Source organism: Carcharodon carcharias, chromosome 13 (assembly GCF_017639515.1).
Source record: "Carcharodon carcharias isolate sCarCar2 chromosome 13, sCarCar2.pri, whole genome shotgun sequence".
NCBI classification, from domain to species: Eukaryota; Metazoa; Chordata; class Chondrichthyes; order Lamniformes; family Lamnidae; genus Carcharodon; species Carcharodon carcharias.
Window position 1 is genome coordinate 123,538,886 of NC_054479.1, and position 23,108 is coordinate 123,561,993.

General features: G+C 45.9%; 5 non-coding genes across 5 annotated transcripts; all 5 read left to right on the plus strand.

The window, feature by feature from the left end:
- Positions 1 to 15,463: 15,463 nt before the first annotated feature.
- trnas-uga lies at positions 15,464 to 15,545 on the plus strand. The gene has a single exon. It is a non-coding gene; the product is annotated as a tRNA-Ser (tRNA).
- Positions 15,546 to 15,703: 158 nt separating this feature from the next.
- On the plus strand, positions 15,704 to 15,810 carry LOC121286561. The gene has a single exon (XR_005944986.1). It is a non-coding gene; the product is annotated as a U6 spliceosomal RNA (small nuclear RNA).
- A 155-nt stretch (positions 15,811 to 15,965) lies between these two features.
- On the plus strand, positions 15,966 to 16,047 carry trnas-uga. The gene has a single exon. It is a non-coding gene; the product is annotated as a tRNA-Ser (tRNA).
- A 185-nt stretch (positions 16,048 to 16,232) lies between these two features.
- Positions 16,233 to 16,314, plus strand: trnas-uga. Its single transcript has one exon. It is a non-coding gene; the product is annotated as a tRNA-Ser (tRNA).
- A 567-nt stretch (positions 16,315 to 16,881) lies between these two features.
- trnas-uga lies at positions 16,882 to 16,963 on the plus strand. Its single transcript has one exon. It is a non-coding gene; the product is annotated as a tRNA-Ser (tRNA).
- Positions 16,964 to 23,108: the final 6,145 nt, after the last annotated feature.

Consider the following 23,108-nt stretch of genomic DNA (forward strand, 5'->3'; position numbering starts at 1 on the left):
CGTGAAGCCTGTGATATTCTAGGGATCTTTGGTGTAATTTTTAAAAAAATTGATTCTCAGTGAACTAAAAGGTTGGCCCATTTTTCTTCTGTCCACAATGTTTTATACTTAGCAAACAGAGAAATTTTAGCCCCGGGAATATGAACATCTTTTGTCAGCCTCAAATACTCCCAAGGATTGTACAGCAGGGATTAGGTGCAGAGTAAAACTCCTTCTACACAATCCCCATCAAACACTCCCAGGCATAGGTAGAGCATGGGTTAGAATGATACAAAGTGAAGCTTCCTCTACACAATCCCCATTAAACACCCCCAGGGCAGGTATAGCGTGAGTTAGATACATCCTTAACTTCTCTCTACACTGTCCCATCAAACATCCCAAGGGCAATTGAAGCAGGGGTCAGATACAGAATAAAGCTTCCTCTATAAAGCCCTGTTTCAGTCCGGTGGCAGGGGCAGAAATCTGTGCTGCGGCCAATGATAGTCTTCCTCCTGACCAGTACCAACCAGAAATGGAGCTGATCTATTCAATTCATTGCTCAATATGAAGGAATGCCACTGACTGCAAGGTAATTATCTCAAGCCCACACAGCCCCAGGGTATACATTTTGATTCAAATTACACAAGCGTTGTCCCATTGAAATCAAAGCTCCATCAGTGGAACTGTAATTGTATTCTCACTTTAAATGATTGCAAAATCTAATTCCTGTCACTGGTCTGAAGGACATACATGCATGGCATGAATTATTTACAGCTTCTTCCAATGGTGTGATCTGTGTATGAAGTTGTCTTCGCATCCAAATCGTCGCCTTTTTGTCAGATTGTTGTGAAGTATTTCTGAATTGTTGAAAATCAGTGGGCGAGAGCAATGAACGGAGGCAGCATCAAACTCATTGCTCTGCCCCCACCCCCACTAACGTTAACTTTCTTTCTGCCCCCGCAGCCACTAATCCGCTCTCGCCCTGCCCCTCTGACTGTAACATTCTCTCGCTCTGCCCCCACTCATTGCAACCAGCTCTTGCCCTGCCTCAAATATTAACGGTTCTTGTCCTGCCAAACACTATAACTTGTTCTTGCTCTGCCCCCCATTCCAACAACCATAAAATCTTCAGCAGGTCTGACAGCATCTGCGGAGAGGAGTACAGTTGATGTTTCGAGTCTGTATGACCCTGTATATGTGTGAAGGGTCATACAGACTCGAAATGTCAACTGTATTCCTCTCCACAGATGCTGTCAGATCTGCTGAGTTCTTCCAGGTATTTTTGTTTTTGTTCTAGATTTCCAGCGTCCACAGTATTTTGCTTTTACCATAAAATCCTACTGCTTTGTCACTCTTCAGTAAACTGCATTACTTCTCTGACCTTCACCATTACCCTTTGTCACCTTACCCCCATTATAGTATTCTCTCACCCTTCCCCCATTTTAACACATTCTCACCCTGCCCCCCCATTATAACACACTTTCACCCTGCCCCTATTATAACACATTCTTACCCTGTCCCCATTATAACACATTCCCACCCTGCCCCATTGTAACACACTCTCACCCTGCCCTCATTCTAACACACTCTCACCGTGCCCCCCCATTGTAACACACTCTCACCCTGCCCCCATTCTAACACATTCTCACCCTGCCCCCCATCATAACACACTCTTGCCCTGCCCCATTATAATACACTCTCACCCATTCCCCATTGTAACACACTCACACCCTGCCCCCCACCGTAACACACTCTTACCCTGCCCCCACCGTAACACACACTCACCCTGCCCCCATTATAAAACACTATCACACTGCCCCCCATTATAACACACTCTTACCCTGCCCCACCATAACACACACTCACCCTGCCCCAATTATAACACACTCACACCCTGCCCCAATTATAACACACTCACACCCTGCCCCAATTATAACACACTCACACCCTGCCCCACTTATAACACACTCACACCCTGCCCCCTTCACACCACACTCTCAACCTGCCGCCGCCATAACACCCTCTCACCCTGCCCCCACCATAACACACTCTTACCCTGCCCTCCATTATAACACACTCTTACCCTGCCCGCACCATAACACACTCTTACCCTGCCCCACCATAACACACACTCACCCTGCCCCAATTATAACACACTCACACCCTGCCCCCTTCACACCACACTCTCACCCTGCTGCTGCCATAACACCCTCTCACCCTGCCCGCACCATAACACACTCACACCCTGCCCCAATTATAACACACTCACACCCTGCCCCCTTCACACCACACTCTCACCCTGCTGCTGCCGTAACACCCTCTCACCCTGCCCGCACCATAACACACTCACACCCTGCCCCAATTATAACACACTCACACCCTGCCCCCTTCACACCACCCTCTCACCCTGCTGCTGCCATAACACCCTCTCACCCTGCCCCCCATTATTACACACTCTTACCCTGACCCCATTATAACACACTCTTACCCTGCCCCCCATTATAACACACTCTTACCCTGCCCCCCATTATAACACACTCTTACCCTGCCCCCCATTATAACACACTCTTACCCTGCCCCCCATTATAACACACTCCTACCCCGTCCCCCATTATTACACACTCTTAACCTGCCCCCCATTATAACACACTCTTACCCTGCCCCCCATTATAACACACTCTTACCATGTCCCCCATTATTACACACTCTTACCCTGCCCCCATTACAACACCCTCTCACTCTGCCCCCACCGTAACACACTCTCAACCCACCCCCCACCATAACACCCTCTCACCCTGCCCCCACCATAACACACATTCACCTGCCCCAATTATAACACGCTCACACCCTGCCCCCTTCATACCACACTCTCACCCTGCTGCTGCCATAACACCCTCTCACCCTGCCCGCACCATAACACCCTCTCACCCTGCCCCCACCATAACACACTCTTACCCTGCCCCCCACCGTAACACACTCTTACCCTGCCCCCACCATAACACACTCTTACCCTGCCCCCACCGTAACACACTCTTACCCTGCCCCCCATTATAACACACTCTTACCCTGCCCCCCATTATAACACACTCTTACCCTGCCCCCCATTATAACACACTCTTACCCTGCCCCCCATTATTACACACTCTTACCCTGCCCCCCATTATAACACACTCTTACCCTGCCCCCCATTATAACACACTCTTACCCTGCCCCCCATTATAACACACTCTTACCCTGCCCCCCATTATAACACACTCTTACCCTGCCCCCATTATTACACACTCTTACCCTGCCCCCCATTATAACACACTCTTACTCTGCCCCCCATTATAACACACTCTTACCCTGTCCCCCATTATTACACACTCTTACCCTGCCCCCATTATAACACCCTCTCACTCTGCCCCCACCGTAACACACTCTCAACCCACCCCCCACCGTAACACCCTCTCACCCTGCCCCCACCATAACACCCTCTCACCCTGCCCCCACCATAACACCCTCTCACCCTGCCACCACCATAACACACTCTTACCCTGCCCCCACCATAACACACTCTTACCCTGCCCCCAATGTAACACTCTTACCCTGCCCCCACCGTAACACACTCTTACCCTGCCCCCACCATAACACACTCTTACCCTGCCCCCACCGTAACACACTCTTACCCTGCCCCCACCGTAACACACTCTTACCCTGCCCCCACCGTAACACTCTTACCCTGCCCCCACCGTAACACACTCTTACCCTGCCCCCACCTTAACACACTCTCAACCCATCCCCCACTGTAACACACTCTCATTCTGCCCACACCATAACACACACTCACCTTGCCCCTGCCATATCACTCTTTCACCCTGCCCCCACCATAATGCACTCTCACCCTGCTCCCCATTATAACACGCTCTTACCCTGCCCCTACCATAACGCACTCTCGTCCTGCTCCCCATTATAACACACTCTCACCCTCCCCCCATTATAACACACTCTTACCCTGCCCCCCATTATAACACACTCTCATCCTGCCCCCATTATAACACACTCTTACCCTGCCCCCCATTATAACACACTCTCATCCTGCCCCCATTATAACACACTCTCACCCTCCCCCCATTATAACACACTCATACCCTGCCCCCCATTATAACACACTCTTACCCTGCCCCCCATTATAACACACTCTTACCCTGCCCCCCATTATAACACACTCTTACCCTGCCCCCATTATTACACACTCTTACCCTGCCCCCCATTATAACACACTCTTACTCTGCCCCCCATTATAACACACTCTTACCCTGTCCCCCATTATTACACACTCTTACCCTGCCCCCATTATAACACCCTCTCACTCTGCCCCCACCGTAACACACTCTCAACCCACCCCCCACCGTAACACCCTCTCACCCTGCCCCCACCATAACACCCTCTCACCCTGCCCCCACCATAACACCCTCTCACCCTGCCACCACCATAACACACTCTTACCCTGCCCCCACCATAACACACTCTTACCCTGCCCCCAATGTAACACTCTTACCCTGCCCCCACCGTAACACACTCTTACCCTGCCCCCACCATAACACACTCTTACCCTGCCCCCACCGTAACACACTCTTACCCTGCCCCCACCGTAACACACTCTTACCCTGCCCCCACCGTAACACTCTTACCCTGCCCCCACCGTAACACACTCTTACCCTGCCCCCACCTTAACACACTCTCAACCCATCCCCCACTGTAACACACTCTCATTCTGCCCACACCATAACACACACTCACCTTGCCCCTGCCATATCACTCTTTCACCCTGCCCCCACCATAATGCACTCTCACCCTGCTCCCCATTATAACACGCTCTTACCCTGCCCCTACCATAACGCACTCTCGTCCTGCTCCCCATTATAACACACTCTCACCCTCCCCCCATTATAACACACTCTTACCCTGCCCCCCATTATAACACACTCTCATCCTGCCCCCATTATAACACACTCTTACCCTGCCCCCCATTATAACACACTCTCATCCTGCCCCCATTATAACACACTCTTACCCTGCCCCCCATTATAACACACTCTTACCCTGCCCCCATTATAATACACTCTTACCCTGCCCCCCATTATAACACACTCTTACCCTGCCCCCCATTATAACACACTATCACCCTGCCCCCATTATTAAACACTATGACACTTCCCCCCATTATAACACACTCTTACCATGCCCCCCCCATTATAACACACTCTCACCCTGCCATTGCAACACACTCATATTCTACACCCTGTAAAATCCAGTCCATGGTATGCATGAAGTGTGTAAATAATTATGGTTTGTTATTTAGATTAGCTGAATCTTTTTTAACTTCCCTGCTCATTTTCTTGAGCTGTTATCAATATTGCAGATATTCATGGTAGTAATAAAAATGAATATGACGATTACTTCTTATTTATGAGCACATTAATAATAACAGCAATTCCTGGGACATGAGAATCCTGATTTTCCCTTATTTTACACAAATTTGTAAAAGTCCAATTTTTGCCACTAATTTTCCTTTATTTTTTACAATCGAATCAAAGCCTGGAAAATACATTGGGGAGGGTTGGTAAATCGTCAGAGAAAAAACTGACTTTACTGACAACCTACCTGTGCTCCAAGTGGAAACCTTGTCTGTGTGTCTTTAAAAATTCAACTAAAAAGCCAGAGAATGCATGAAAAAGGAGAATAAAGGAAAATATGAATAGAGAGACTAATAGAAGAAGGATACATAAAACATTTTATCTTTATGGAATATTGTTTTAATTTAATTGTATGGCATAGTGTTAAAATTCCAGTTCTAATTCCCTATCTGGTGTTCAGGTGGATATATTACTGTAATATTTGTATCTGTTTTGCAAGTGTGAGTTAGAATTTTTTTTAATGGCTGACCCAGGGAGTGTCATGTCCCAGGGTTCACTGTTATTAAGATAAAAACAAAAAACTGAGGATGCTGGAAATCGAAAACAAAAACAAAAATAAAAATACCTGGAAAAACTCAGCAGGTCTGGCAGCATCTGTGGAAGGGAGCACAGTTAACGTTTCAAGTCCACATGACTCTTCAACAGAACTGGTTCAACAGAACTGAATTGAACCAGTTCTGTTGAAGAGTCATGCGGACTCGAAACGTTAACTGTGCTCCCTTCCACAGATGCTGCCAGATCTGCTGAGTTTTTCCAGGTATTTTTGTTTTTGTTTTCACTGTTATTAATGCGGTCATAAATAGAAAATAATAATCATATTAATTTTTATTACTTATATATCTGTCAATAACATATAGCAAACTCTGACAAATTGGGCATGTATTATTTTTCAGTTAGCATCAGTGGGCGTACATGTATCTAATAAATTTATTACTGGTTTTTTTGCCTCCGGATGTGTTTCATATACCAAAATCTTTCCATGTCCGTATTCTTATAAAAACTCTTTCCTGACTCCACAGAGGATATTTCTATATTCAAATGGTAGGTTGGAGTATGGTGTGGGATTGGGCTGAATGGATAGATTTTGAGGTGGGATTGAGGGTGTAAAGTGGAGTAGGATTGAGGGTGTAAAGGGTAGAACATGGGGTAGGATTGAGCGTGTAAAGGGTGGAACAAGGGGTAGGATTGTGGGTGTAAAGGGTGGAATATAGGGTAGGATTGTGGGTATAGGAGATAGGAGCCCTGAATTTCACAATGGTTCTCCGTTTACACCATTTCACTTGAGGTTGCATCAAGTTAGGAGGTTACTGTATGTTCAAGTCCCACTCCAGAGATGAGCACATAATCCAGGCTGACACTACGGGTTAGTGGTCACTCCTCAAACGTTGTCCTGGATGAGATGAACTAGCCTAGTACAGGAATCAAACCTGGGACTTTTTGCTTTATGCGCCACCCACTTGCTGCACCTGCTGAGATACAGTCCAACCAACCTGCAACATAATCCAGGCTGACACTCCCACTGCAGCACTGAGAGAGCACTGCCCTGTCAGAGTTGCTGACTTTCAGTTGAAACATTAAACTGAGTCCTAGTCTACTCCCGCAGAGGAATGTAAAGGTCTCCTGGCGTTATTCGCAGAAGAGCAGAGGAATTCTCCTTGATGCCCTGGCCAATACTTTTCCCTCAAGTAACAGCACTAAAACTCATTATCCTGTCATTTATGTCATTACTGTTTGTCGGGTCTTTCTGTGCGCAGATTGACTGCTGCTTGTCCTACATTACAAAAATGACTGCACTTCAAAAGTCTGCCATTGACTGTGAAGTGCTATGGAATGTCCTGAGGCTGTGAATGGTGCTAGATAATTACATGGGGGAGAATTTTCTCCCTATCGAAGGTGGTGAACGGGAGCGGGCGGGTGCCACATGAGCTGGGACATGTCACTGATTTTTAATAAAGCTTTTCATTTGATTTATAAAGCCTTCATGAAAGCTCATCCCGCCCATGGATGTGGTTCCATCATAAATGTGAAGGCCGCCTGGGCTCTTCGCCTGCCTGCCAACCTTAAGGTTGGAAAGGCAGCTCCGTTAATTCTTTTAATTGGTATTTAAATGGCCTTAATAGGCCTTTGACAGTTCGGCAGGCAGGCAGCCGACTCTGGTGCACGCCTGCTGAACTGAAGATCTGAGTGACACACGGTGATGTGGGGACGCATGCTCAATGTCACCACACATCAATTTATGTGTCGGTGAGTGGGCCCCGCCCCCACACGCCAACCAGAAGATTCAGGCCATGATCTTTCTTTTCATTCTTTCAGGTGACAGGGTCACTGCAAATTTAAACACTCAATTTGGATTCATTTTGAAACTTTAAGCATCCCTATCAGTGGCTGCTAATGCGTTTCCTCCTCAAGACTGACAGGATTGTGGTGTGGAATTCCATTACTGGTCTCCTCTGTGTGTGAAAGTGGTTTTAAGAATCATCGGCATGGTCAGTGACTCATGGTCATCACGTCCCATGTTAACAAACAACCCTGACCCTAGTGAAATGCAATGGTCAGGTAAGAGATTAAATCTTACCTACAAACCAGTTGCCTTTCACTCTCACAACAAGCATCTCTGGAGTTTATTTATTGAAACCAAAATTAATAAACAGCTGATAACTCCTGTAAACAGAAGGCAAGGAGTAAGAGTGAAATAGGGTTACACAAAGGATAGGAATGAGGGAAAATTTGAGACAGGTGTTAAGAAGTATTTATTCACCTTGTGTGCACATTAAAGTGAGGAGGCATATGATTGGGATGGGAACATTTTCCACTTCAGGCACCCAGTGTCACGCTGAAAAGGTACAGCACAGTTTATACAAAGAAAGAAAGAAAGACCTGCATTTATTTAGCACTTTTCACAACCACTGGACACCTCACAGAGCTTTACAGCCAATGCAATACTTCTGAAGTGTAATCCCTGTTGTAATAAAGGAGACACTGATGCCAATATGCACAAATGCCACAATGATGATGACCAGTTGGCCTTTTGCGATGTTGACCAAGGGATAATATTGGCCAGGACACCAGCGATAACTCCACAACTATTCTTCAAAATAGTGTTGCAGGATCTTTTACATCTACTCTAGCAGGCATATGGGACCTCAGTTTAATGTTTCAACAAAAATACAGCACCTCTGACAGTACAGTGCTCCCTCAGTACCATGCTGGAACATCAGCCTTGATTTTTGTGCTTAAACCCTGGAGTGGGACTTGAACCCAGAAACTTGTTACTTAAAGGGTAGAGTACTATCAACTGAGCCACAACTAACACTCCCTTTCAAGCTCCCTCTGTACTACCCCATCAAAAACTCTTGTGGCAAGTACAGCATGGTTTATATACAGAATAAAGCTCCCTCTACACTGTCTCATCAACCACTCCCAGAGTAGGCACAGTAAGGATTAGATATAAAGTAAAACCCTCTCTATACTGTTGCATCAACAGTACAGATTAGATACAGGATAAGTTCCCTTTCCATTGTCTCAACAAACATTCCCAAGGCAGGCACAGTACAAGTTAGATACAGAGTAAAGTTCCTTTTACATTGTCCCATCAAACACTCCCAAGACAGGCACAGTAAGAATTAGGTGTAAAGCAAAACACCCTCTATACTGTCACATCAAACACTCCCAAGGCAGTTACAGCACAGATGGGATACATAGTGAAGCTCCCTCTGCACTGTCCTGTCAATATGTCTCAATTAGCATCCTTTGAGGAATGGCAGTGCTGAATTGGGGACATTTTTGTTCTGTAGGCTGTGCCCTCTAAAGTTCAGACATCCCAAATAAATTTTGCATTGCAGCCAGCAGTAAGAGGAGACTGTCACCTTGTTTACCAGAACTCAGGCTTCGGTGATGATAAGTCAGTGTGCGTGCCAACTAATTCCCACAATGCCAGGTCACCTCTCTTCCATATGCACTAAACACACACATCCACCCCTATCTTTACCAAGCTCCTTTAGCATATGGACTTCTATTGCAACAATATCAAAAGTTCCTCATCTTATGTTCAAACTCCTCTGTGCCTCACATGCCTTACTAAGTAACCTTCTCCAACCAGCTGGTCTACCTCAACCCTTCTGAGTCTGGTCCCAACCACTCCCCATTACAACCCCCCTTACCGTCTCTCTCCACCAACCCCCCCCCCCCCCACCCTTTTAGCTGGGTGCTTGTTCAGCCCCTATACTACAGCCATCAGGCTCCTCTAAACTCCTCTTTGGAATTAGAATCTTCCTCTTTAACCAAGCATCACCCTAAATGGTTGGTCTGTCTTCTTGTGCCTTGTGCTTGACCTTCTGAAGCATTCACAGGTGTCTTTCTGATTGTGAGGAGCATTACACAAACTTGAGACATTCCCATTGTACCAACTTGGCAGAGATGGCTTCCCCAAACACTTCAGCATTTCCAGTTTTTTTAATATTTACGTCCACTTGCAAAGGTAGATGGGACCTTGGTTTAGTATGTTACCCAAAAGTTGGCACCTCTGACAATGTAACTTTCCCTCAATACTAGGGATTGATGCATCAGCCTAGATATGGTCCCACTCAACAATGCATAAACTTCTGACTCTAAGACCAGTGTGCTATCAACTGAGCCACACCTGGTAAAACGCAACTAGGATAGGAGAAATGGATATGCTAAGAAAGGTGAGGGAAGGGTTCTTGCATTTTATCCAGGACCATTTCTCAATCAAATTCTCATGAGGAAGGAAATGCTGGTTAACTTGATTCTAGTCAATGAAAAAGAGCAAGCAGTCGACTTGGGATACAATGCTCACAATAAGATTAGAATCAATGCAGGAAAAGAAAGGGTTAAAGGAAAGGGGGAGTAGAAAATTAATGTGGATTAAAGGACAACTGCTGCTAAGAGGTAAAGAGGAGAAACTGGTGATGGAGATTGGGGGACTATAGGGAGTGTCTGTGTTGTTATTACACTCTTGTTCAGTGCTCTCCCCTGTTTGTGTTGCTCTCTTGGACAGCTGCGTTAAGGTACAGCAAACTGTAAGAGTCGGCATCTGCACAAATATGCAAAAGGCATTAGGCAGAATTTTGTCTTCCCCTGTTGGCAGGTTTGTTGGTGGGTGGTGGCCTTAAAATTCTTCCAATGGTCTTCCCACTGGGCTGTCACTCTCCCCGACCTCTCCACAATTTTCTGGTGGGATAGGTAAGGTCGAGGCCAGCCACCACCCCCCCAATCCCCAGCCCTTGCCCTCGCCTCATTCGAGGCCCTTAAGGAGCCAGTTGATGACAGCTGAGGGCCATTTCCTGCCCAGCCTCAATTTTCAGGCTGGTGAGAGGAATTCAATGGCAGGGGGAACATAGGAACATGGGACTTAGGAGCAGGCCATTGATCCCTTTAAGCCTGCTCTGCCATTCAATAAGATCACGGTTGACCTGGCTGTGGTCTCAATTCCACTTTGCTGTCTTCCCCCCATAACTCTTCATTCCCTTGTCTATCAAAAATCTATCTAACCCTGCTTTGAATAAATTCAATGACCCAGCCTCCACTGCTTTCTGGGGAAAAGAATTCAACAGACAAATGAGCCTTTGACGGAAAAATTTCTCCTTATCTCTGTCTTAAATGGTAACCTCTCATTCTCAAATTGTGTTTTGGGGAAGCCCAAAAAAGTGATCCTGCTCAGGCCTCGGGCAGGAAAGGGGTGGTTGGGGGGAGCATCTCCATCAACCGCCTCCTTTTAACATTGGGCAAGCCCCCCCGCCTCCAAAATGTCTGCCCCCTGCTGGTACTTTATTCCCTCCCCCCCCCACCCAACTCCCCACTGGTCCCTCCACTAACACCCCCACTCCAACTGCCCACAATCCCCAGCCTCACCTCCCCATCTTCTCTCCCTGTCCTGAGACCCCCAAAGTTAACCTGGTCCTCTACTCCTGGAGAACTGTTTGCAGGTCCCAGTCATGTCCAAGGCACCTTCTGGTGCTGGTGGGACTAAAGAGCTGCCCGGCCATTAGATCAGCCAATAGCTCTCTGAGGTGGGACTTCCTCCTAAGTGAGGGGCGAAAGTTCCACCTCCGGCCAATTAATGCTTCATGGATCGTTAAATGGCTGCAGAGCAGCCAGGATAGCAGGAAGGGAAACTCTACCATCTGAAAGATTCTGGCTATGGTGTGCTGAACTTTGACCTGGAAACATTACAGTGAGGAAAATTTGCAATTTCTTTAAAATGTCTGTGAAATCTGTATTTGTTCCTAAGAATGTTTGCATCAATTGTAAAGGGATCAATTGCAATTTTCTCAGACAATAAGAAATATTGGTCCATGTGACCTGGCGACCTTTAACTTGAAATCTGTTCAGCAAGAAGGATGTTAAGGCCAGGAGCCATGTGGCTGGCAGGCACAAAGGAGAGCTATAAGCAAGGGAGCTGGATAGTGAAAGCAATCAACATGCAGTTGCAGACACAAAGAGAAAACAGGCAGAGAAAGAGGAACACAAAGGATTCTTGTGAGGAGAATAAGCAAACCTCCCAGGAAGAAGTTTGTAAAGGAGACAGGGTCTCTTGGATGCATGGTGCGGGCTGGCTAAAAAGATTTAAAACCTGGAAAGCTGGCTAAATAGCTCAGATGCTAAAGAGCTGTGTGTTTTCTCAGAAATAGCCAAACTGTGAACCAGGGTGTTGCTGTTTGATCAATTGAAAAGGATCTCTAGAAAACTGCACTATCAGGACTGTCATGACCCAAGGGAGATAGGATTCGTAGAAGTGTGTCTTGTTGATGATAATTGTACCCGTCAAACTCAAAGGTGAAAATTGTTATTGCGTAAAACCTCTGACTTAACCTGCATGGATAAAGAGCACCATATTGTGGAACTGTGTAGATATGTAATGCCAAATGTTTGTGGGGAGTGATGCAGGTGCTTATGGTTGTGTATGATGCATCTTTATAAAAACAAAAAACTGCGGATGCTGGAAATCCAAAACAAAAACAGAATTACCTGGAAAAACTCAGCAGGTCTGGCAGCATCGGCAGAGAAGAAAAGAGTTGGCGTTTCGAGTCCTCATGACCCTTCAACAGAACTAGGTGAATCCAAGGAAGAGGTGAAATATAAGCTGGTTTAAGGTGTGTGTGTGTATGTGGCGGGGGGAGGGGGGGGGGGGGGTTGGGTGGGGGGAGAGAAGTGGAGGGGGGTGTGGTTGTAGGGACAAACAAGCAGTGATAGAAGCAGATCATCAAAAGATGTCACAGACAACAGAACAAAAGAACACATAGGTGTTGAAGTTGGTGATATATATCTAAACAAATGTGCTAATTAAGAATGGATGGTAGGGCACTCAAGGTATAGCTCTAGTGGGGGTGGGGGGAACATAAAAGATTTAAAAATATTTTAAAATAATGGAAATAGGTGGGAAAAGAAAAATCTATATAATTTATTGGAAAAAACAAAAGGAAGGGTGAAGAAACGGAAAGGGGGTGGGGATGGAGGGAGAAGGTCAAGACCTAAAGTTGTTGAATTCAATATTCAGTCCGGAAGGCTGTAAAGTGCCTAGTTGGAAGATGAGGTGTTGTTCCTCCGGTTTGTGTTGGGCTTCATTGGAACAATGCAGCAAGCCAAGGACTGACATGTGGGCAAGAGAGCAGGGTGGAGTGTTAAAATGGCAAGCGACAGGGAGGTTTGGGTCATTCTTGCGGACAGACCACAGGTGTTCTGCAAAGCGGTCACCCAGTTTACGTTTGGTCTCTCCAATGTAGAGGAGACCACATTGCGAGCAATGAATACAGTAGACTAAGTTGGGGGAAATGCAAGTGAAATGCTGCTTCACTTGAAATGAGTGTTTGGGCCTTTGGACGGTGAGGAGAGAGGGAGTGAAGGTGCTGTTGTTGTCTGGCGCACTGACCTCTACCTCGCGGAGGCTGCGTGTCTACTCGCAGACACTTCCTCCTACCTCTCCCTGGACCATCTCCCCACCATTGAACATCAAGCAATTGTTTCCAGGACTGTCACTGACCTCATCTCCTCTGGGGATCTTCCTCCCACAGCTTCCAACCTGATAGTCGCCCAACCTCGGACGGCCCGCTTCTACCTCCTACCCAAAATCCACAAACAAAACTGTCCCGGTAGACTGATCATGTCAGCTTTCTCCTGCCCCACAGAACTCATTTCTCGTTATCTTGACTCCCTTCTCTCTCCCCTTGTCCAGTTCCTTCCCACCTACATCCGTGATTCCTCTGACATCTTACGTCACATCAACAATTTCCAGTTCCCTGGCCCCAACCGCTTCCTCTTCACCATGGACTTCCAATCCCTCTACACCTCCTTCCCCCACCAGGATGGTCTGAGGGCCCTTAGCTTCTTCCTCGAACAGAGGCCCGAACAATCCCCATCCACCACTACTCTTCTCCGTCTGGCTGAACTTGTTCTCACACTGAACAATTTCTCCTTCAACTCCTCTCACTTCCTCCAAATAAAAGGTGTGGCTATGGGTACCCACATTGGCCCCAGCTATGCCTGTCTCTTTATGGAGTATGTGGAACATTCCTTGTTCCAGTCCTACTCCGGCCCCCTTCCACAACTCTTGCATGATGCCACCACCAAACACATCTTCCCTTCACCCCCCCGTCGGCATTCCGTAGGGATCGTTCCCTCCAGGACACCTTGGTCCACTCCTGCATCACCCCCTACCCCCACCTATGGCACCACCCCATGCCCACGCAAAAGATGTAACACCTGCCCCTTCACTTCCTCTCTCCTCACTGTCCAAGGGCCCAAACACTCCTTTCAAGTGAAGCAGCATTTCATTTGTATTTCCCCCAAGTTAGTCTACTGTATTCGTTGCTCGCAATGTGGTCTCCTCTTACATTGGAGAGACCAAACGTAAACTGGGTGACCGCTTTGCAGAACACCTGTGGTCTGTCCGCAAGAATGACCCAAACCTCCCTGTCGCTTGCCATTTTAACACTCCACCCTGCTCTCTTGCCCACATGTCTGTCCTTGGCTTGCTGCATTGTTCCAGTGAAGCCCAACACAAACTGGAGGAACAACACCTCATCTTCCAACTAGGCACTTTACAGCCTTCCGGATTGAATATTGAATTCAACAACTTTAGGTCCTGAACTCCCTCCTCCATCCCCACTCCCTTTCTGTTTCTTCCCCCTTCCTTTTGTTTTTTCCAATAAATTATATAGATTTTTCTTTTCCCACCTATTTCCATTATTTTAAAATATTTTTAAATCTTTTATGCTCCCCCCACCCCCACTAGAGCTATACCTTGAGTGCCCTACCATCCATTCTTAATTAGCACATTCATTTAGATATATATCACCAATTTCAACACCTATGTGTTCTTTTGTTCTGTTGTCTGTGACATCTTTTGATGATCTGCTTCTATCACTGCTTGTCCCTACAACCACACCGCCCCCCCCTCCACTTCTCTCCCCCCACCCAACACCCCCCACCCCACACACATACACCTTAAACCAGCTTATATTTCACCCCTTCCTTGGATTCACCTAGTTCTGTTGAATGGTCATGAGGACTCGAAACGTCAACTCTTTTCTTCTCCACCAATGCTGCCAAACCTGCTGAGTTTTCCCAGGTAATTCTGTTTTTGTTATGATGCGTTGTATTGACTATCTTAAGTGAAATTTACCTTTTTATTTGAAGCATCATTCAATTGTTAATTCAAGTTCAATTTATGGGATGTTCAAGTAGAAGTTACAAACAGTGAAATCTTGTTGGTAATTTCTTCTTTGTTGGGTCATTCATTAAATTTGTTTTTTTTTGGTTTATGGTTCCCCCATGGGGGATTCTAACAATGGGTAAAGAAAAACATCACTAATGAGATTGGTAATGAGTTAAATTAGGAAAGTAATTGAAGTCCAACAAAGCATGCAGGAGGTGTTTAACTTCAACACATTGCTGCCACTTCCAGCTGAGGCTGAAGCTAATCAACTCCACCTTCAGAATACAAAGCAGAGCTCCTTAAGCAATTTGATACCAGCTTTATTTACACCACCTTACAGAGACCTACAGGAGCTGTGATGGCTGAGTGGTTAAGGCGTTGGACTTGAAATCCAACGGGGCTTCCCCGCGCAGGTTCGAACCCTGCTCGTAGTGAATGGTTGTTTCAATTGACATGTTAGTTTTGCTTGGCCTAAATAGCCAAGTGGTTATGGTACTGGGTTTGTAACCTTGAGATCAAGATTTCAAATCTCACAATGGCAAACTATGAAACAATGTAACTTCATCTGAAATGACAGATGGAAATGTGTTTTGTCCTCGCTTCGGCAGCACATGTATTAAAATTGGAACAATACAGAGAAGCTTAGCATGGCCCCTGCGCAAGGATGACATGCAAATTCGTGAAGCGTTCCATATTTTTGCTTGGCCTAAATAGCCAAGTGGTTATGGCACTGGGTTTGTAACCCCAAGATCGAGAGTTCAAATCTCACAATGGCAAACTATGAAACAATGTAACTTCATCTGAAACAGATGGAAACGGGTTTGTACTTGAAAGAGTTACAGAGACCTACAGGAGCTGTGATGGCCGAGTGGTTAAGGCGTTGGGCTTGAAATCCAATGGGGTTTCCCCGTGCAGGTTCGAACCCTGCTCGCAGCGAATGGTTGTTTCAATTGACACGTTAGTTTTGCTTGGCCTGTATAGCCAAGTGGTTATAGTACTGGGTTTGTAACCCCAAGATCAAGAATTCAAATCTCACAATGGTAAACTATGAAACAATGTAACTTCATCTGAAACAGATGGAAACTGGTTTGTACTCGAAAGAGTTACATAGACGTACAGGAGCTGTGATGGCCGAGTGGTTAAGGCATTGGACTTGAAATCCAATGGGGTTTCCGCGCGCAGGTTCGAACCCTGCTCGCAGCGAATGGTTGTTTCAATTGACATGTTAGTTTTGCTTGGCCTGAATAGCCAAGTGGTTATGGTACTGGGTTTGTAACCCCAAGATCAAGAGTTCAAATCTCACAATGGCAAACTATGAAACAATGTAATCTCATCTGTATAAACAGATGGAACCATGTTTGTACTTGGAAGAGGAGTGGGCATACACCATGTGGGAAGGCTACAAGGTATACCCTAGTGGCAGGCTGGCAGGAGAGACCCTACTAATTGGGTATCATGTGCCCCACAGAGGGTCACCCCATTGAAAGAGCCACTAATCGCGACCCCCACCCTCACCCCTGGTGGGTCCTGCTTGACTGGCCCCAACAAGCCCACCTCACCCACCTCTGTTCTGAAGCCTCAATCAATGCTGCTGCTCTGGGTTATAGTACAAAAAGCTTGGCCTAAATAGCCAAGTGGTTATTGTACTAGGTTTATAACCCCAAGATCAAGAGTTCAAATCTCACAATGGCAAACTATGAAACAATGTAACTTCATCTGAAACAGATGGAAACGTGTTTGTACTCGAAAGAGTTACATAGACCTGCAGGAGCTGTGATGGCCGAGTGGTTAAGGCGTTGGACTTGAAATCCAATGGGGTTTCCCCGTGCAGGTTCGAACCCTGCTCGCAGCGAATGGTTGTTTCAATTGACATGTTAGTTTTGCTTGGCCTGAATAGCCAAGTGGTTATGATACTGGGTTTGTAACCCCAAGATCAAGAGTTCAAATCTCACAATAGCAAACTATGAAACAATGTAACTTCATCTGAAACAGATGGAAACGGGTTTGTACTCAAAAGAGTTACATAGACCTACACAGAGTTACAAGAGAGTATGTAGCATTACATAGGATTACACAGGATAAAATAGCATTACATAGAAATACTTGGGTTACATAGCATTATATAGAAATACATTGCATTACAAAGAAGTACATCCCATTATATACAATTAAATAGCATTACACTGCATTACATAGAATTACATGGGATTACATTGTATTACATATAGAGTCCAGCATGGACTTGATACCGTTGAATGGCATCCTTCTGTGTCATAATGAGTCTAATGACTTTATTCATAGCATTACATAGGATCATGTAAAATGATATAGAATTACATGAAATTGTACTGAATTACACATAATTGCACAGATTTATATTGAATGGTAAAGAATTATATGGGGCTGGTAGCAAAGTGGTAATGGTACAGGACTAGAAGTATTGCACCTTCTGCTATCTTACATTTATGCCACCATCAGCACCTTCTTTGCTCTTTACCACTCCCATTAACACACCTTTTGTCTTGTGTGCATTACATCTTTGTCAATCTCTCCTTAGCTGTTACCTATCCCTGACCTTCTATCTCGCTCCTTCTCGATCATCAGTAAGTAATGAAAGGGTCATCAACAGTGCTATCAAGCAGCACTTAGCACCTGCTCACTGACACCCAGTTTGGGTTCTGAAGGGACCACTCAGCTCCTGACCTCATTACAGCCTTGGCTCAAACATGGACAAAAGAGCTGAACTCCAGAGGTGAGGTGACAGTGACTGCCCTTGACATCAAGGCAGCATTTGACCAAGTGTGGCATCAAGGAGCCCTAGCAAAATTGGAGACAATGGGAATCAGGGGGGAAACTCTCCACTTGTTGGAGCCATACCGAGCACAGAGGAAGATGGTTGTGGTTGTTGGACGTCAGTCATCTCAGTTCCAGGACATCGCTGCAGTAGTTCCTCAGGGTAGTGTCCTAGGCACAGCCATCTTCAGATGCTTCATCAATGACCTTCCTTCCATCAAAGGTCAGAAGTGGGGATGTTCACTGATGATTGCAATGTTCAGCACTATTCATGACTCCTCAGATATTGAAGCAGTCCACCCCCAAATGCAGCAAGACGTGGACAATATCCAAGCTTGGGCTGACAAGTGGCAAGTAACATTCACGCCACACAAGTGTCAGACAATGGCCATCTCCTTGACGTTCAATGGCATTACCATCACTGAATCCCACTTATCAACATCCTGGTGGTTAGCATTGACCAGAAACTGAGCTGGACTAGCCATATAAATACTATGGCTACAAAATCAGGTCAGAGGCTAGGAATCGTGTAACGAGTAAGTCACCTCCTGACTCCCCAAAGCCTGTCCACCATCTGCAAGGCACAAGTCAGGAGTATGATGAAATACTCTCCATTTGCCTGGATGAGTGCAGCTCCCACAACATGCAAGAAGCTTGACACCATCCAGGACAAAGCAGCCTGCTTGATTGGCACCACATCCACAAACATTCATTCCCTCCACCACTGATGTACAGTAGCAGCAGTGTGTACCATCTACAAGATGCATTACAGGAATTCACCAAGGCTCCTTAGGCAGCACCTTCCAAACCCACAACCACCACCACCTAGGAGGACAAGGGCAGGAGATAGATGGGAACACCACCACCTGGAAGTTTACCTCCAAGTCACTCATCATCCTGACTTGGAAATGTATCGGCGTTCCTTCACTGTCACTGGGTCAAAATCCTGGAACTCCCTTCCTAACAGCGCTGTGGGTGTACCTACACCACATGGACTGCAGCGGTTCAAGAAAGCAGCTCACCACCACTTTCTCAAGGGCAACTAGGGATGGGCAATAAATGTTGGCCCAGCCAGTGAAACCCAAATGCCTTGAATGAATAAAAAAACCCTGTTCCACCCCCTCTTAAACAGTATAAAATCCATCACATTTCTACTTCTCTTTAGCTCTGGAGAGGAGTCATACGGACTTAAAACATTAACTCTGTTTTGCCCTCCACAGATGCTGCCAAACCTGCTGAGTATTTTTCCAGAATTTTCTGTTTTTATTTCAGATTTCCAGCATCCGCAGTATTTTGTTTTTACCTTAGTGTTTAATTCGCTGCCACTTCTCTTTGTCCCCTTACACCCTCACCTCTATGACCTTTGGGCTTGCTACGATGTTGAACTTTTTCCGTTGCCTTCGCCTCTTCTCTCCTACAGGATTTCTGTTTGTCTCGTTTCCCCTGCTCACCTTCCATTGCTTTCCATTTCCCTCCTGGTTTTTGATAAGATGTTTACCAAACCTCACTTTCACAGCCATGTTTCCTTCCTCAGCAACCGTCTCCATCTCCAACTTACCCCACGTGGATTCCAACTGAAGCTCCATCCCTCATGTTTCGAATCCACCCAGTATTACAGGTATCTCTGGGACTTACAACATTCCTCGGAATGCTGTTCTCGCCACATCCTGAGATCCACTCTCAGTCACATACCTTGCCATATGTACACACTCGACCTCTGTCTCCAACAGCGCTGACTCACCCTATCTCAAAGCTGTCCTTGTTCCCAATTTCATTTTATTCTTCGTCTCATTCGACACCTTAACCAAATCTTTTTCTCTTCCTTTCAGGTGGTAAGGAATTCAAGCTCCAACAGTTTATTGGTACCAATGCCCATCCGGGACACTCCACCCCTTCCTGTCCTTCTAATCCCAGCCCTTGCTGTGTCTTCATTATACCCTCTGACCTTCCCCTCTCTGATGCTCAGCAAAGGATTCAGTTTCATCCCCTTACACACTCACCACAAGGAACTTTGGGCTCGGCACAATGCTGAACTCTTTTTCTGTTGCCTTCATCTCAGTGCTCACTTCTCTGAACAGGAATCCTCCCCCCATTCAACAAATCCTCCAGTTCAACCCTCCACCAGTATTCTCCCTCTACCTGGACCCCTCCCTTTTTCCTCTTACCTGCTCTTCATCTTTTCATTGAGAATTGCCAGCGTGACATCAGCCACTTAATTTCTCTGCTCCTCTCACCCACTCCAACCTGTCTCCTTCTGAACTTGCTGCATTCTGGTCCCTCAGGTCAAACCCTGATTTTGTTATCAAACCTGCCGATAAGCATGGTGGTGTTGTTGTCTAGCATACTGACCTCTACCTCGCAGAGGCTGAGCGCCAACTCTCAGATACTTCTTCCTACCTCCCCCTGGACCATGACCCCACCAGCGAACAACAAGCCATTGTTTCCAGGAGTGACATTGATCTCATTTCCTCTGGAAATCTTCCCTCCACATCTTCCAACATCATTGTCTCCCTGCTACAAAATTATAATAATTTTGATAATATTTTTCTGGATTATTGTAAGGTAAGTTTATGCATGTGAGTGCAGATGGTTCTGTCTGTGTGAGTTAATTACATTTGAAGTCAGGTAAATTGCAAGCTTGAAATTATCAAAAAAAGCTAGGTGTAGAAATGTACTTGAAATGCTAATGAGTAAACATGGATGCTGCCCTAGCATGTAAGCTGTGTTGGGAATTTGCATTTTTAGATAAGTGAAGGGATTGTTTGGATTTCAAAGGGATCCTAGTCTGTTTACAACTAACTAGATAAGCAAGAATAAGGAGTGTGTTTATTTTTCCCAAAGGTTACTGACAATATTGGCAACATGAAAGTTTTTACATTATGGGAATGGTGCAGTTCCAAAGATATAGAGAACAATGGAATTTACATTTTAAGGAAAGAGAAACATATATAAGACTGTGTTGAGGGCCAGGTAAGATCAAACAGGAGTGTATGAAACACCCTCAAAGAAGCTTACAAACATTTGTTTATAGGTTTGCTGTGTCCAGTAACTGAAGTTGGAGAAAAATATTACGTGCTGTTTTTTTTTAAATCTAAAATCTATTTCAGACTGTTGCCTTAACGGGGGGGGGTGTGTAACTTGGAGTCAGGTTAATTAGGAATTTTAGGAGTTGTTATAGTATTAAGTAATTGTAGTCTTATGTATATGCTTGAAGTCTTTTATTTTGTTAATAAACAGTTTAATTTATTTTTTAAAATCTCTATAGGTTTTAGTGGACTCATTACTTCTGAATTCAGTACACACATCTTGTAATAAATAAAATTTCAAACTCGTTGTGATAGCGTGGCCAAGTTTCCCTTGTGGATTTGGTCCACCTGGCACACACTATCTGCCACGACATGACACTCCCAACCCCGCACAGCCCATTTCTACCTCCTTCCCAAAATCCACAAACAGGACTGTCCCAGTAGACCCATCGTGTCAGCCTGTTCCTGCCCCATGGAACTCATTTCTTCTTATCCTGACTCTATTCTCTCTCCCCTTGTCCAGTCACTTCCCACCTACATTCGCGATTTCTCTGATGTCCTACATCATATCAACAATTTCCAGTTTCTTGGCCCTAACTGCTTCCTCTTCCCAATGGACATCCAGTCCCTCTACACTCCCATCCCTCACCAGGACAGTCTGAGGGTCCTCTACTTCTTCCTTGAACAGAGTCCCGAGCAATCCCCATCCACCACCACCCTCCTCCGCATGGCTGAACTTGTTCTCTCACTGAACAATTTCTCCTTTAACTTGCCTCACTTCCTCCAAATAAAGGATATAGCTATGGGTACCCATATGGACACAGTTAGGTCTGTCTGTTTGTGGGGTATGTGGAATATTCTTTGTTCCAGTCCTACTCAGACCCCTCCCAGAACTTTTCTTTCAGTACATCGATGACTGTATCAGCGCCACTTCATGCTCTCGTCTGGACCTGGAAAAAATGATTGATTTTGCTTCCAAATTCCGCCTCTCTCTTACCTTCACATGGCCCCTCACTAACACTTCCCTCTCTTTCCTTGACCTTTCTGTCTCAATTTCTGGTGATAGACGGTCCACCAATATTCATCACAAGCTCACCGACTCCCACAGCTACCTCGACTACTGGTCCTCACACCCTGCTTCCTGTAAGGATTCTACCTTCCTCCACCTTCATCACATCTGTTCTGATGATGCTACCTCCCAAAACAGCGCTTTTGACATGCCTTCCTTTATCCTTAACTGAGGGCTCCCCACCACAGTTGACAGAGCCCTCAACCGTGTCTGAGCCATGTCTTTCACCACTGCCCTCACCTCTTCCCCTCCCTGCCAGAACCATGATAGGGTCCTCTTGTCCTCACTTTTCACCCCACCAGCCTCCACATTCAGAGGATCATCCTCCGCCATTTCCGACAACTCCAGCACGATGCCACCACCAAACACATCTTCCCTTCACCTCCCCCTGTACAGCATTCTGTAGTGACTGTTCCCTCCATGACACCCTGGTCCACTCCACTACGGCCCCCAACTGCTCATTCCCTTTCCACAGCATCTTCCCATGCAATCACAGAAGGTGCAACACCTGCCCCTTTACCTCCTCACCGTCTAAGGCCCCAAACACTCCTTTCAGGTGAAGCAGCACTTCACTTGCATCTCCTTCAATTTGGTCCGCTGCACTTGCTGCTCCCAATGTGGTCTCCTCTACAATGGGGAGACTAAACACAGACTAGGTGACCGCTTTGCGGAACACCTTCGTTCAGCAGAAAGCATGACCCAGACCTTCCTGTCGCTTGCCATTTCAACACACCACCCTGCTCTCATGTTCACATGTCCATCCTTGGCCTGCTGCAATGTTCCAGTGAAGCCCAATGCAAACTGGAGAAACATCACCCCATCTTCCGATTAGGCACTTTACAGCCTTCAGGACTTAACATTCAGCTCAACAACTTCGGACCATGAACTCTCTCCTCCCTCTTGACTTCTTCAGACCATGAACTCTCTCCTCTCTCTTGACTCCTTCAGACCATGAACTCTCTCCTCCCTCTTGACTCCTTCAGACCATGAACTCTCTCCTCCCTCTTGACTACTTCAGACCATGAACTCTCTCCTCCTTCTTGACTCCTTTTTAAATCCATTATTTATTTATTTCATTCTTTTATTTATTTGTTCATTTTTAAATCCTT